This window comes from Camellia sinensis, chromosome 10 (assembly GCF_055761805.1).
Source record: "Camellia sinensis isolate YWXY chromosome 10, ASM5576180v1, whole genome shotgun sequence".
NCBI classification, from domain to species: domain Eukaryota; kingdom Viridiplantae; phylum Streptophyta; class Magnoliopsida; order Ericales; family Theaceae; genus Camellia; species Camellia sinensis.
This window is the reverse complement of record NC_138970.1, coordinates 101,367,383-101,378,691: the sequence shown is the minus strand read 5'-3', so window position 1 is coordinate 101,378,691 and position 11,309 is coordinate 101,367,383.

Here is an 11,309-nt window from a genome sequence, read left to right as displayed (position 1 = left end):
TTGCCTCGATTGTTTTCTTTACATAGAACATGCATTCTTAATGTATCGCACTTGTTGAGTTCCTTACTTACGTAAGTACGATATTATATGTATGGTTCATTTGAGCAAGCAAACGATATTGTATGTACGGTTCGTTCGAGCAAGCAAATGATATTGTATATATGGTTCACTTAGAGGAGTTCCAGGTAAGATCATGTGTGCCCTTCAAAATGGATTTATTCACTTTCTCCTCTTGCGTGAGACGCGTTTGGACGTATTCACTTTCTCCTCTCACGTGAGACGCATTTGGACGTTTTCACTTTCTCCTCTCACATGAGACGTGTTTGGACATATTCACTTTCTCCTCTCACATGAGACGCGTTTGGACGTATTCACTTTCTCCACTCGCGTGAGACACGTTTGGACGTTTTCACTTATCCGCTCGCGTGAGACGCGTTTGGACGTTTTCACATTCTCTTCTTGCGTGAGACACATTTGGACGTATTCACTTTATCCTCTCGCATGAGACACGTTTGGACGTTTTCACTTTCTCCTCTCGCATGAGACGCGTTTGGACGTTTTCACTTTCTTCTCTAGCGTGAGACGCGTTTGGACATATTCATTTTATCTTCTCGCGTGAGACGCATTTGGATTTATTCACCTTCTCCTCTCGCGTGAGACACGTTTGGACATTTTCACTTTCTCCTCTCACGTGAGACGCAATTGGACATTTTCACTTTCTCCTCTCACGTGAGACGCAATTGGACATTTTCACTTTCTCCTCTCGCGTGAGACACGTTTGGACGTATTCACTTTATCCTCTCACGTGAGACGCGTTTGGATTTATTCTCTTTCTCTTCTCGTGTGAGACGCGTTTGGACGTTTTCACTTTCTCCTCTCCCGTGAGACGCGTTTGGATGTATTCACCTTATCTTCTCGCGTGAAATGCGTTAGGATCTTGGTTTAAACCTTCGGTGTGCCCAACGGTTGTGTTGTTTTTCCCCTTTCTTGCGCATCATGTAGTTAAGCTTGCATAATTTTCTTACATTCTTTCTGCATGAAATGTGGTTTGGCTCATGATTCTCACGCGTGGCATGTTCGTTTACTTATTTCTTTCCCTGTTTAGGATGTTGTACCTTGTTTCGGTTTGTTTGAATGTGGCATTTTCATTGCATCACATTTGCATTTAAATGCTTCATTGTTCAGTCTAATTGCATGATCATAAGTTATGTTCTTGCATTGTGCATATCATTTGCATCTTGCCCCAGAACCACGTTGGTTTGATTCCTTGCAAAGGGATACGTATGGAGCCTATGGGTGTAACCATTTTTTTCTTGCTTTTTTGCTTGTCCAAGTCTTCGGCCTTGTCAAAAATGGGTCGTCTCTAGGCTTTGACATTCACTTCCGTCGTCTCATGACTTCCGAGTTTTGTCAAAGAGGGGCAACTGTAGACATCCCATTTTTGATTAACCTCAAAACTTAGACGTCATCGCTTATGCACTCGATGATTATGATTGCATTTGTTCGCTTTGGGTGCCCGAAGTCCTCGGTGGAACGTCCTGTCTTTGAGCCTTTAAGGCTTGTCCATTTTGTGCTTTGTTTTGGACCAAAACCTTGTTCTTTCGAACCTGGAACTTGTGGTGACCTGTCAGCCACCACCATAGGCTGTCAGCCATGGCTCATGGTTGTCGGCCATTGGTGTGGCCGGCCACCACGGGTGGCCGACGGCCTCTAGTGTTTTCTTCTAGATATTTGTTGACAGTTGTGCCAGCTGTTGGCACATTTGGCAGCATCTCCCTACACGTGTATGGTAGGATGTTTCTAAGCTCAAGCTTGTTTTTCTATATATAGTGGGTTCCTCCCCCATTTTTGAGGGTTAGCAATTTTGGAACAAAATTATGTCTCTCTCTCTAGATTTCTCTCTCTCCCTTGCAATTTTATACACATTTGCTCACAAATTCTACACTTTTGTCTATACACCCTTCATCAAAGTTGCTTCTCTTTGGACTGAGGTTCCTTGAGACCCTCTTTGAGCTTTAGGATGAGGTTTTGGCTTGGATTGTTGGCCAAATTTTGTCTTCCCTTCAAGAGGTATAACACTCTCCTTTTATACTTGTTTTGCACACTTGCTTTGCCATCTTTTTCAACTGTTTTGGGGCTGGTTTTGAACTGTCAAAAAATCTATTTTTGTGGCCTAAAAGTGTTGGCTTGAGGCCATTTTCAATGAAGGGGTGGTTCACCTTTCTTGCTTCTTAGTTTGTAAAGCTTCTCTACCTTTGTTCACCACTTTCAAACCAACTTTTTTAGGCCTTTTAACCACTGAATTTCAGAGGTTTTTAGTGGCAAAAAACTCATTTTGAAGTTCAAAATTGGAGGGGTTAGCCTCCCCTCCTTGTGTCTTGTTTGCATCCTAGTTAGCTTTATTTGTTAGCCTATCTTTCTAGCAATTTGTAGCTTAATTCCAGAATGATTTAGGTTATTTTTTGGATTATTTTAACTCTATTTTTGGTTGGTTAAGTCTTTTGAGTCATGTATTGCATTGTTGTAGAGTAAGTCCTTTTACTAGCTTGGTGTTTTAAGGCTTTAACCACCATTGGTTTGAGTTGATTGCATGTTTTAGTGCTTTTTCTCACCTAATTTCAGCACTTATAATCTCTGCAATCTCCCTTATTTCTTCTCTTTTTCATTTTCTTTGAGGGTTGTTTCAACCTTAGGGTTGTTTAAGCTTAAGTTTGAGGCTCATGCTTAATGATTTAATCCTCCTTTGAGGATTCATTACCAACGGCATGAAACTTCTCTCATCTCTTAAATTATCCCTTGGTTGACACTTCTTTCACCTTAGAAGACACTCACCAATGAACAAATTGATTAATGACTGGTTTGGTAACTAAAATGTGTAAACAAAATTGGCAAGTAAAAGAGGCAAGATAAGCATTCTTTTGTGTTACATTGCATGTGTTCAAATTGGACGTTAGTTTGAACACAAGGAAAGTGGAACATTTCATACTCAAAAATGATGAAATGTGCCATTTCCTAGGTCCTCATTGCCCTTGATCATGTATGACAGGGTGATGGTCATTTGAGTCATGTTTTGCATTTATTAAACTTGTACAAACTTGGTTCTTTGGCCATCATGCAATGAAATTTCTTGGTTGATAGTTTGAGTGCCAAAAGTATCACTCATTTGAACTTGTTTGATGATAAGGAGGGTAACAGTATAAACAAACCTTCAAAAAGTACACTGTTTTGCTCTGTTTTCTCTTTGTTGCAGCAAACAAGTCCAAGCCAGTGGTGGCCACTAGTAGCCGACCGGCCACCATCAGCAGCCAATCGGTTACCATTGTTGGCCGACCGGCCATCAGTAGTTACCGACCGGCCCCCCTGTTGGCCACCAATGCAAATTCAACAGTGTGCTCCCGAGACAAAACAGAGTTGATCTGGAGAAGGAGAAAGCATAAGTGCTTCTGTGTAATAGAGGCTTGCAGTAGCAAAACAGTGGCCTTTTGGGTGAAAAATCAAGCATGCATGCATCTCTTGTTTCCCGAGGCCTTTTAGTTAACTTTCTTAGTTAATTAGTTGTAGCTAAATAATTAATGGTGTAATTATTTAAGTAGATTAGTTAATTCATTCATGCTGTAATTAATTAGCTTAGTTGCTTTGTAATTAATTAGTTAAGTATTTAGCTAATTAGTTTGATTTGTAACATTTAATTAGCTTAGATAGTTAATTATTTAGTTGTTTTAATTAACTAGCCTAGAGTAAGCTTGTTATTCATTAGAAGTAATTAGCCTAATTAGTTTAGTTTAGCTAGCTAGTTAGCTTTTATTCATTCGGACCCTCCTTCGCGAAGGCGTAATGTTGTAATAAGTGTGCGTGCATGTGTGTATGTTTTCCAACCCCGCATCTTTCTCCCTATTATTTACCCGCTTTTGATGGTTAGATTAAGGATATGTTTCAATTAGCATACCTTATGCTTGCATCCATTCATTCGTATTGCATGCACCGAGGCTCGGCACATCATTCAAATTGCATTGTCATTTCAATACTTCTTTGAATACGTGTTTAAATCACATGTTGTTCAAATCGATCCATATGCCATATTAGTAGCCGAGCCTATTAAATTCCATGTTGCATGTGTTGCATTAGGCATTTTGTATAGTTAGGAAATATGCATTATTTTCTAACTCATATTTTCTTGGCCTGAAGTACTAGGTGAGTTTTTATGCTTTAGCATACTTGTATAATTGTGAATGTTGCCATGTCTAGCATACTTGCCATGGGGCTATGTGTTTAAATGCTAAACTGCTTGAATGCCTGTGGATGAATGCTTGTTGTTTGAATTGGAACGATTCAACAAATGTACGGTTTAAGCCCACTATGTTTGGTGGCAAATCCGCAATCTTTAAGCCCACTTGAGGTGGCAAATTCAAACCATTTTCGCAAACAAACATGAGTTGAATTGTTCCAAATTAAGCAAACTAGTCTATACTTGCTTGTGCGCATCACATAGAAAGCTAGTTTAATAATCAACAAGAGCACATAATGTTTATAAAAAATCATAGCATGATTAGTAGAGGCCGATCTTCGATCGGGCGAGCGGGGGTGCTCAAATCATAACCTTCCCCTCTCGTACCTAAGTTCCCGAGCCGAGACAACTTTGGTGATGACGGACACGTGGCCTTTGGCACGAGTCATGGGTTTCCTAAATTTTTCCAAAATAAAATATTTAGGTGGCGACTCTATATCTGCCAAAGTAGTCCAATTTTGGCACTTTTTGATTCAAAATCAATTTTCCAAAACGATTTGTCAGATTTGGACTCTTTGGTGATTATCAGTTTCACATTGCACTTGTGAGATTTGATGTAGAATCGCGAGAGTCCAAACTGTAGGGCTTCTTTTCAAACCTTTCGAAAGGGGGCGCGAAAAAGGCGAGCTACAGATACCCCGACCAAATTAGAGTATTTTAGGCAAGTGTTCTCTATCCCAGCTGACGTTCAAATCAGATTGGCTGGGGAGAAAGACTCACTTATGCCTGGTCAGGACTACATGCCATTCCTAGTAGTTTTTGTCATTGAGGACAGAGTTAGGTTTCCCCTTGACATCCTTTTTGGAGAGGTACTTCATTATTACAACCTCAACCCCATGCAACTGGCTGTAAATTCCTTTAGGATCATCAATGGCATTGCCGAGCTAGCCCGCCTTCAAAATGCCAAAATTACCCTATCTGACATCCAGTATTGCTACACTATGTGTGGCCTCAAAACCAGCACTAGCTACACATATTACCTCAAGCCGAGATCTACACAGTACAAGCTGATAGCCGATATATCAGACTCCTATAAGGGCGCGGCCGACAACCACCTGATTGTCTCAGGCAATTGAGAGTTCGCGTAAGATGATAAGCTCCATCTTTTCCCCTTGCACCATGAAGTTTTTAGGGATGACAAGGGTAAGGACTTAGTTCCCCCCCCCCCCAAAAGTCCCCTCTGTACTGCCTTACTTAGCAATCTTTCTGTTTTTCTATTCTAATGTACTCTTTTTACTTTGCAGCTCTTCCCTAGCCAGAAAAAGAACTTCCGCCATTCCTATGTGCCAAGCAAGGATTTGGTTCTCCTTCTCGATTTACCAATTAAAGTCCGTAAGGCTCTACTCCTCCTTAACTACATCCCAACATATTGAGGCCTGCTGTTTGATGTCCCTCGAAAAAGCAAGTCTCCTCCATCTACCATAACTCCTCTAGCTGCTTCATCTCCAAGACCAGATCAGGCCTTCACATCTGATCCTGCAAACCAGCCATCAACTTCTGCCCCTCAGTTAATTTTCCAGTCCAGCGCCAGCGCCGATGCCGAGCTCCTGTTAACGCCCCTGCTGGCAGAACTTGAAGTAGAAGACGCCGAGGTCTTGAGTTTTCGGAGATTGACCCCTCAAACCCGCCTATTGCCTTTCCAGCAATTCGTTTTGGCACCAAGGTTACCATCGCTACAACAATCAACAAGATGGGCCGCAAACCAGCCATCGTTGAAGATTTTCTCTCCAACATTCATGGGGTTGTGACTGTCCAGTCCTCCTCTTCTCCATCCTAGTCCAAACCAAAGCTCAAGAGAGTGAAGAAGGCTAGGGCCAAGGCAACAGTGACACAGGTTGACTCTGAGGACACTGTGCCAATCTCTAAGCTGGTCGAGATCGAGAAGAACTCAACTCCTATCGAGAAGAGGCCAGCCGAGGCCGCTACACCTAATGCCCCACCACCAAAGAAGCCGAGGTCTAATCGCCCAGAGGGTAGCGGCATCTTTCCCTGCGATTAGACCTGGACGCTCGAGGTCATGTTTGGAGACCGACCTTTGACAGCTGCGCGATAGTGCGATCGAGAATGTTGAGGTCAGCGCCCCCCTATCAACTGTCGTGCTCCTACTAATAGACATGAATCATATAGTCGACCTCCACGAATATGAGTACTTCGACTTGATGATGCAGCACTCAGTCTTGGTAAGTTTCCTACTTTGTTCTTTCAAGCTTTCCAACACTTGGCCAAATTTTTACTAATCTGTTCATTTTTTGCAGGCCATCCAGCATGCACACTTGTATGTAGTCAAGACCGAGATGACGAGGAAGGAGTTGGTGAAGAAAACTCAAGAAGTTACCAATCTCCTGTCACCATTGAACCATGCCGACGCTAGCAACCAAAACCTACTAGACCGGGCCAAGGCTACGCAATGCCAAGCCGAGGCCAAAGCCGAAGCTGCCAAGGTCATTGCTGAAGCTACCAAGGCCGATGTTGAGGCTGCTAATTCCAAGGTAGCAGAGTTAGAGGCCAAGCTCAAGGAGGCTTATGACTCAAAGAGGCCAAGGTCAAGGCGGCCAACAAAAAGGCTTTTAAAGAAGGCCAAACTACTGTCCGCGATCAGTACAGAGAGCAAGTCAATCTGGCTTGCAAGCAAGGTTATTACCTCGGCTGGACGACGACCCTCAACCAGTTGTCTGTCCCCATGGACTCCCCACTCAGAGACATCAACCAGATCAGTGTACCCTTCCCTCCCTCTTTAAAGGACTCTGAAGATGAAACCGAGGAGAAAGACGCCGAGGCTAATATTGCTGATGAAGAGGAGGAGGCTGCTGTTGGGGCCAAGTCCCCCACTCTGAATAAGCAAGTCTTGGACTTGACTTAGGATGAAGAGGATGAGGTTTCCAAGAGTGCTCCCCTAAGAAGACAACATCTAAGCCCAAGGTCCATATGGTTGAAAAAAGCCTTGACGAGACCTTGCTAGAAATTGATGACGAGATTCAGGCCAAAAAATCTGCCCAATTGGCTGTTGAAGCTGAAACAACGTCGATTGCCGAGGCAAGATAGTCTAAGGAAAATGCTGGAGATCTTGTACTTAGGATATTTTTCTTTTTTTCTTTGAACTTTTTCTACTTTCATTACTTGTTATCTTTTTTGTTTTGTGAACAATGCTTGCTTTTGTTTGGCCGATGTGCCTTCTGCTATAATCCAAAACTTCATTTTTCAATGTAAGTCTTCTTTTTCTCTAAGTGTTGAATGTTTGTTTCCTTATGTTTTATCTGTCTTCACTATTTTGTATGCTTTCTATAATTAGAAAACTTTTTCTAAGTATACCTTCACTATGTAATCACTTCAGGTTGGAATATCTCAGACAAATATCTCCTCGAATAAAAACCTTTACCGTTTTCCTTGGCCAACACTTAAAAATATAAAAATATTTTTACAAGTGTTGTTTCTTTACTTTTACTTGTTGTCTTCAATCAGTACTTCATTCTCTTAACCCTTCCCAGTTTTGACAAACTGTTTGGTTATTTCGGGTAACAAATACGTCGAGTATCCCCTTATCTGGTTACCTTGGCTGACTCCAACTTGTAAATTGTTGTCAAAATTTCAACAAATGTCAACCCAAATTCTCATTCCTGCTTCTTGCCCCCTAATGTGAACCTAAGGACCACTTATGTTCACATTAAGCACGCGTCTATGTTTTTTTGCAGAAGTCAAATTCAAACAAATCTTAGCCAAGGTTTTCTACCATGGTGTCGTCTATTAATTTGACTAGTGCAAACTTATTTTAACTCTACCATCATGGCAAGTCCAAGTTACTTATCATGTTTCTTTCGAAAACATCGTCAACTTAATTCAACTCTATTGTATGGCAAGTATAATTTAACTCTACCATATGATAAGTCTAAGTTATTCAACATGTTTCATTTAGAAATATCGCCAACTTAGTTCAACTCTATCGTATGACAAATATAATTCAACTCTACCATTTGATAAGTCTATGTTATTTGTCATGTTTCAATTGGAAACATCGTTATAAGACTATTCAGTCCTATCGCACAAACTTCAACAATTTATTCATAGAAACTAGTACTTTATTAAAACTTTGGCTAATATTACATAAATCTCAAAAAAAAAAAAAAAACTAATGATAGAAAAACTTCAGATTACAAGTGTTCCAGGGTCGTGGCAACTCTTTTCCATCAGTGTCTTCAAGTTGATATGCCTCATTGCTGGCAACTGAGATGATTCTATAAGGACCCTCTCAGTTTGGGCCAAGTTTGCCCTCCCTAGGATCCTTCTTATTGCTGAAAACTTTCCGCAAGACGAGGTCCCCAACCTTGAACTCTCTTGAGTTGACCTTTTTGTTGTACGCTCTAGCAAGTTGCTGTTGCTGGTAGGCCCCCAGCCGAATTGCTGCTCCCTCCATTTTTTCGTCCAAGAGGTCCATATCTCAGGCCAGGAATGCCTCATTGGTTTTGTTCTCCACTCTCAGGGCTCTGATTCCAGGGATGCCGATCTCTAGTGGGATTACTATTTCAGTGCCATATGCCATGGCAAAAAAAGGCTCCCCAGTTGATCTTCTCGGCGTAGTCTGATATGCCCAGAGCACATTGGACAACTCTTCCATCCACTTTTCCTTTGCTGCTTCCAGCCTCTTCTTGATACCATCCAAGATGGTCTTGTTGGATGCCTCTGTCTGTCCATTGCTCTGGGGAAAGCTGGGGTAGAGTAATAGTTTTTAATTTTGTACTTTGCATACTATCAAATTAGGTGCCATTGTTTGCCACAATGGCTCTTGGAATCCCAAACCTGGTAATGATATTCTTCCAGATGAAATTCTTCACATCAATATCTCAAATCTTTACAAGGGGTTCAGCCTCTAACCACTTTGTGAAGTAGTCAGTTACTACCAGTAGAAACTTCCTTTGTCCAGTTGCCTGGGGTAATTGCCCAACAAGATCCATGCCCCACTGGGCAAACAGCCACGGGCTGGAGATTGGATTTAAATCAGTAGCCGGCTGGCATATCAAAGGTGCAAACCTTTGTCATTTTTCACACTTTCGTGCATAAGCTTTAGTAGCGTTCTACATGTAGGGCCACTAGTAACCCTGAGTTATGGCCCTATGAGCAAGTGATCTGCCTTCGGCATGGCTCCAACATTTTCCTTCATGGATCTCATATAGAAAGTCCTTGACCTGGGATAGATGCACACATCTCAAGAGAGGCTCAGTGAAGGACCTTCTGCAGAGATGGCCTTCTACAGATAAGCAGAACCTTGCCAACTTCAGTCTTATTTTGTGCTGCTATCTCTGAGGAACACAACTATGGCATCCATCCAGCTTGGACCCATCTTTACACACATTGCTTCGTATTATGTGATGAGGGATTCTACACTTGGTCCTGTCAAATAATCAACCATGATTGTCCTTGGTTCTCCCGACTTTATTGCACTAGCCAGGTTAGCCAAGGCATTGGCATGACTGTTATCATCTTGGCTAACCTATTGTAGTCGGTAATCCTGGAATAGTGCTAGCAGCCTGACAACCTCTTTGACATAGGCTATCATCCTTTCATCGCGAGCTGCATACTTGTCTGTGGCTTGATTCATAATAAGCTGGGAGTTACAGAAGACCACCACCTCATCGGCTTCTATTGCCGCTGCTAGCCTTAGTCCAGCAATTAGTGCCTCGTACTTTGCTTCGTTGTTTGAAGCCTTGAATCCTAATTGGATTGATTACTTTATCATTTGCCCCTCTAGCGATACCAGAACTACTCCTGCCCCTGCTCCTTGACGATTTGAACTTCCACCAACAAACAGGCAAAATGAGTCACTGATGTAGATGTTGCACGGTTTTGGTTTCTCCTCCTCCTTCTGCGTTGTTGGTGTGGGGTTCTTTGGCCCTCGTTGAGTTTCTTCTTGTTCTCCCAAACATCCTAAGCCACGGCTTACTAGAGCCTGCATTAAGATTGCGCCAGGAGTGAACTTGGCCACAAAGTCGACCAGAACCTGGCCCTCGATTACTATTCTAGGTCTGAATTCCAAGTCATATTGGCCCAGTACCACTGCCTATCAGGCTATTCTTCCTGTTAGACTTCCATGCTGCAACAGGGACTTCAAGGGATGCTGAGTTAGCACCACAATGTTGTAGGCTTGGAAGTAGTGATTCAACTTTTTGGAAGTTATCACCAGGGCTAGTGTTAACTTCTCTAAGGACAGGTACCTAGTTTCTGCACTTGCTAGGGTTTTACTCACATAGTATACCACCTTTTGTTCTCCGTCATTTTCTCGTATTACCATTGCACTCACTGCGTGGTCTAGAACTGCCAAGTATAGGAGTAATTCCTCCCCAGGTATTGGATTTGACAAAACTGGAGCTGTTGTTAGGTACCTTTTCAAGTCAACTAAAGCAACTTCGCACTCTTCTGTCCATAAGAAATCTGTGGCCCTCTTCAACCAATGAAAAAATGGTTTACATTAGAACTTTGGCTGATAAATCTATTCAGGGCTGCTGCCTTGCCAATCAAAATCTGGACTTGCTTGGCAGAAGTCGGGCTTTTCAAATCAAGGATAGCCTTGATCTGATCTGGGCTTGCTTCTATGCACCTCTTGGTGACCAAGTATCTCAGGAACTTACTGGACCCGACTCCAAATTGCACATTTCAAAGCATTGAGTCGGAGCCGATATGTTCTTAGGATATCAAAAATTGCCTTCAAATCGACCAAATGGTTCCGAAGTTCCTTGGTCTTTACGACCATGTCATCAATGTTGACCTCTACTGTCTTCCCAATCAAATGATTAAACATCTTGGTCACTAACCGCCGGTAGGTTGCTCTGCATTTTCTAACCCGAAAGGCATTACTCTGTAACAGAGTCCTTTTGGGGTGATAAATGTTGTCTTCTCTTCATCTGGGGCATACATTGTTATATGATAGTAGCCTCTGTATGCGTCCAAGAAACTCATCCTCCCGTGCCCTGAAGTGGCATCTACTAACTGATCAATCTTAGGCAGCGGGAAACTGTCTTTGGGGCAAGCCCTATTC